The following is a 5970-nucleotide window of genomic DNA, read 5'->3' as shown; positions in this document are numbered from 1 at the left end:
TTGGCTGAAAATTGAAGAAAAAGTCAATCCAAAACAGGGGATGATGGGCTGGGGAGAAAGGTTTGATAAGGTGAATGATACCAAATAAAAACCCCACAGAATTCTGTTTTGATTTTTTGTTTGATGGTTTTTTGGTGTTGGTTTTTTTTTTTTTTTTTTTTTTTTTTGCTGCAAAAATACCTTATAGCAGTGCAACTGTGCTATTCACAAATTAATACTGAGAAGCTATCTAAAGGAAATTCATTCACTTTCTAAAAGCTCACTCTAAAAAAATGCCAAAAATTCAATCCAAAGGAATAAATAGTTTCTGCTTTGCTTTTGGTTTTATTGCAAACTTACTTTTTTTTATTTTTTAAATTTAAAAATTTCTCACATTGGTCTTCAGAAATATCCTAGGCCTAAGGTTAGACAGTCATTGTGACTATTTAAATATTTCATTATAACAAGCCAAACAGCTTGAAAGTGATTAAAAATCATTAAAAAAAAAAAAAAATGCAATAGCCCCTTCCTTCAATGTATTTGGAAAAACTGATTTTACAGTCATTTCTAATGCTGTGATGATTTATAGGATCTCTTACCACAAGACAGTTGGCCAAATTCTGTATGAGCAACTTTTATTATGCAAACAGAAAATGTTGGCCAAAAGGAGGAGGTGTAAGGAGTTTGTACAGATGGACACGTTTCTGCCAGCTCTGAGTCAGATAGTCCCTAACATAAGATCAAGGCATGACTGGAGAAATCTACAAGGGCAAGACATTTGTAGACATACACGAGTTCACACAGTTAAACTCCTGATTTAACTGTCTTTCTTTTCTTGCTAATCCTGCCCAATACATATTATCTAGGTCTTCAGATATGCGGACTGTAAATGCAAAGTGTTGAAGCTGTTATATCAGCAGGCAGTCAAGGAGATCAGAAGAATAACAATAAAACTGTTTCCACACAGAAGCTTGATTCTTTAGTCATTAAGTGCATTTGTGATTGAAGTTACTGTCTTGAACAAATCTCTTCACATTTCAACTTTCTCATAACATACTTTGTTAGGTGGAGAAATATACACAACTGGAGACTAATTACTAGACTGATGAGATTAGCCTCACCCAGTAAAAACTGAAGTTATTTAGGCAAGAGGCCTTTCACTCAAACTTTTCAAGCCTTGTAAAGTTTTAAGAAAGGGCTTAAAAACACTTTCAGTCACTTCTAATCAAATCCTCTGATCATCTTATTACAAATGACAGAATGTATTTTAAAAGTCTTGTGAGGTATAAACCCAGAACTAACGATATCCAAGTGTAGGCCTGCTTCAGTCAGTATCTCTCTGATTTGAACATACTACATTAACTCCATTTCATTAAAATTGTTCCAAATATGTGCATCAGATCAAAAGGAATTAGACCTTGGGTTAAAACCAGCATGAAAATACATTTCAAATTAACTCCGATAGGTATTTAAAAGTAAGAACAAATGGGTTGTGAGAGTGGTTGCCATGACTGACATTTCTTCTTCACCTCTAACTTTAGGATTAGAACAATAAAGCAGATGATTTGACTTGAAATTTTGCTCATTAGTGAAGTGGCACAGATGGAAATAAAACGTAACTCTTACATTATTTAAATTTCTTTAAATTGCTGATGTTGTAAATTAATCTCAAGCTAGATTAGTTATTTTTGTGTAAATTCATTGACTAGTGCATTGCTAAAATGTTTTCACTGTATTCTGATTTTTTAAAAAATTGGCTTACTTTTCAGTGAAAATTTTGGAAGTAATGAAAAAATATTGATACAATTATTTTTAAGCATCTAAAATATTAAATAAAGAAAATTCCTTATGGAACAACTCAATGTTCCATAAATCTTCGATTCAAGGGAATTAGTCAGTAAACTCTTAGGACATCTGCTCTTTCAACGATGTAGACTCCTAGTTGCATCATCTACAGTAAGTTCTTGTGGTATTATAATAAACATAACTATCTTTTCCTTAATTTATGTTGCTCAGATACAGAAAAATTACATTTTCTTTTTAACTGCCATGCAATTGTACTGCCTAATGATTAAATTTATAACACATTTAATCCTGATTGATATTGCAGTAAAGCACAAATTATTCCTGCTACTAATTAATGAGCACTTCTGTATCTACAAAAAATGATTTAACTAATCCAGTGTATGGATTTTCTTGAGGCTAACTGTTCAGTTTAATGAACCAGATATCTCTCACTGAAGCACCATGTGCCCTTATACCAAGTAGATAAAAAAGCTGTAAGTCCCCCTTGCATAATACCAGTAGTTATGGGTAAAAGCCTATCCCAAACTGTTTTCCACTTGTATACTCTTTGACTTCAATGAGAATGCACAGGCAGAACAGAGTTCTCAATTTATGTTTTACTTGAGATCTGATTATTTTCCCTTAATTTGTATTACAGTCAACCTTAGATTGCTCAAAGTATCAAAGACTGAAAATAAATAGAAACTCAGCTATGAATTAGATTGTCTGAAGAAAAAAAATAGGAAGATATTTTATCTATTTATCAGATTTTACTAGTGAGAGTCTGTTACACTGAATGCATGGAATACTGGTAGGAATGAACTACAGTAAAAGCCTTTTGGATACATAGTATCTTTTCATTTTTCACATTTAGAGCTGCTGATAAATTTAGCATGAAATAACCAATTATTAAAACAAAATACAGCAAAGCAAATGAACACAACTGGAGTCCCAGAGGGACTTCATATCAGTTGCCATTATTGATGCGTGGGATAAGATAAGTTAAAGACGGTTGATAGTGAATTGTAATGATGTGGTGAAATGGGATGGAAGCAGTCATGCATGAAAGGAGGATGAACACAAGTTAAAAAGAGCAGCTATTTGCTTAGTCGCTTTTTGCTTCTTGCTACTGACTCGAGTGCCAGATTGTCCCTATTCAGATGTTACTTATGACATTCAATCTTTTTTTCCTACATCTTAGCACGAATGGAAGACATTTGAAAAACAAACAAACAACAACTACAAATAAAAACAAAAAGCAAGCAAACAGACAAGTCTGAAGAAAAAATAATAATAATGCCTGGCAAAGGGGCAATTAGATGTTAGCAAGTTAGAGATTTATCACAGAACTTATATTTGGAGGATTGCCTCTCATGTCCAAGATATTGCCACACAACTTATCATCTATGCCACCATCTTCAGCAAGAGCACTAATAAGAGAATGGAATCAGTGTTTTTTAAAAGCCTTTGGCTAAAAACCCTGTTGAAACTTTCTAAAGTATAATTGGCTGTTGAATACAGTTTTATTTAGATTCACTGCTTCCAATTTTTAAAAAGGATTCCCAGGTATACTTGAAGGATGCTTTCTGTAATTAGAAAATAAACTAATAGCTAAAAGCTTGCTATTATCAAATTGTCTATCAAAACCACTCTCTAGTTGTGTGGGTTTTTTTTATTACTGTTGCTTTATTTTAATTCATCGTGGCCCATATGAATTGCACATTATAAATGTGATGAATCTTTCCTATTAGACTTCAATGTCAACTCCTGTTTGTCCCTTGCAGTCTTCACTAATTCCACTTTAAAAGGACTGTGAATATTCAAGCTGGAGAAAGAAGGGGAATATTCTTTAAAAAGAAAATAAAACCTTATTCCTCTAATACTTCAGCTGTACTTTCTGGGTCAAACCAGAGAATATGCTTATTTAACCAACTTTGTATAAATATGATCTTGCTTTAACTTTCTTCACTTGCCATTTTCATTCTTTGTTTGAGGTCCGTGCAATGAAACATTACTCTCACATACCTCAAACCTTGACTTTATCTCTCAATTTTGTATTTTTCCTTTATTTCCCACACTATGCAACGTCAAGCACAACAGTGATCAAACATCATAAGACAGTCAGAAGATCACTTTTTCTACAAAGTCACAAATACATATATATGTACACACACATACATACATATGTATAAAGCAAGTAAATTATTATCTAATTATAAGTTTCACAATGTGGCAGTTATATGGCAGTATTTTTGTGCTTGGGTGTTTAAGAGGATCCGACTGATCATTACAAGTCAGTATCTTGTATGACTGTGTGAAGGAACACTTCTGTATTACAGGAAAGTTTTTCCAAATTTTTTGCTTTAGTGAGTGACTGAACACAGCTAAGCTAAGCACAAGGCTCAGTAGAAAATAAACTAGAGATATATTTGTACTTTCTGCATAGTATGGTTGGCTGTGACAAGATCTAAAAGCTAAGCAAGAATATCCAGTCTGTGTTATGCTTGTACATAATTAGGCTCATCAGCCATTTACAGGTAGGCTACTTATACAAAACTGGAGGGAGACGTCTGCCAGCTTTCAGCATTGCTTGAACTCATGTGGAAAGGGCTTCAGAACAGATTCTTTGTAAGCAGGTGTAACTGTGGCATATCCTTACAAAAATTTGATTGGTATCTCCTGCCATTCAAGAATCACTTAGTGCAAATTTTTGCACATTGCTTAGGCTTATCTGACTATTCTTAATCCGCTAGAAGAAAACATTGGCAGATGCATTCTTGCTGTACCAAAGTCTCCTCCCTTGCCCACGAGTTGTCAGTATTCCCTGCTTATCCAGAAATAGTGCTGCATAGATGTAAAACTTTTCTTTCTAGCAGGTGTGTATTCATGATTTTTCCTCTTTTTTTTTTCCATTTGTGTGCTTTCCTTAATTGATTTGCTTCTTTTTCTCATCCTTGACTACAGTCCTTTAATAAATGATTAAAGATGGGTAAAGAGCTTATGATCTTCGCTAGAGCTACTGGGAGCATTTATAAAAATAGGCACGACAATCTTCTCTTTCAATGTTATTGACAATGATAATAAGCCCAAGACAGAGACCTTGGGAGGTAGGCCACAGACTTGTGGCAAACTAAGTACAATGAAACAAACACAAAATGTAACTTAATTTCCAGAAACTTTTACTTACTAGACAGTAAGTTAACCAAACGCATTTTCTCAGTAACAACTGATAAATTTTGATTTTAATATCATGTACTGTATCTGCAGTGCCTTCCCTCTCATCTGTGTATTGTTGCATGATTTACTTTACCTCTGTCATAATATATAAGTTAATACTTAAGAACTAAGCTCATTTACCTCTCTTGCTTTGTAGTTCAACTTCCCAAAATTTTGGGACACGAGACAGTAAACCGAGATGCCAAAATGTTGATGACAAGTTTGAGCTCTGCTAGCATTGATGGTTACTATGGACTTCTTACACCAGTACATGTTGAGCAAGCTGGATCCTTCACAGAGTATAACTAGACTGTCTTTGCTCAATTCAATAGGTTGTGCTAACCTACTCAAGCTGAGGAGTTGACCTTTAATTTCCATTACAGATATTTAATACAACCTAACAGTGTCACTTTTCTCTTGTCCTCTGTTACGTTCAAATAACCATACTGCAGTGGGTGAATTACTTGTAAATAGCACTTTACAGTGAGCATGAAAGGATTAGTTTCAGGCCATCGTGCCATAGTTTCCTTGAAAACAGCTGTTCAGCATCTACAAGTAGCAAACTTCACCTTTCATATCCCAATGGTTTCACAGCAAGTGGCTATTTGTAAAGGAAGTGGCAGAAGAGCTCTTCCTATAATTGTTGTCATGTTCCTTTCTGTGACGAATACGTTTTATTCTGAAACTGTGTTGCTCTTCCTAAGACCTTTCCTGTCTGTTTCCTGCTCCCTCATTACTGTTCCTTTTGATATCACCCATTTTCCCTCAGTAGGATCATAGGCATTTCTCCCATGCTTTGAATATCATCTCTCCCCAGTCATAAAATTTGAATTCTTGACTGATCATATTTATGATTAAACTACCTTGCAAGGTCATTTGGGAGACATTTAGAAGTTCTGCGAATATTTATTCCCAAGTTCAGCATCAGTGGATGTTATTTTTGGTCACAGAGGTTTTTTCTCTTCCCCTTTCCCATCTATTCTTCCCTGA

The sequence above is a fragment of the Lagopus leucura genome, unplaced genomic scaffold (genome assembly GCF_019238085.1).
Source record: "Lagopus leucura isolate 7727_CA_CO unplaced genomic scaffold, USGS_WTPT01 Super-Scaffold_100012, whole genome shotgun sequence".
NCBI classification, from domain to species: domain Eukaryota; kingdom Metazoa; phylum Chordata; class Aves; order Galliformes; family Phasianidae; genus Lagopus; species Lagopus leucura.
This window is presented reverse-complemented; position numbering follows the sequence as displayed.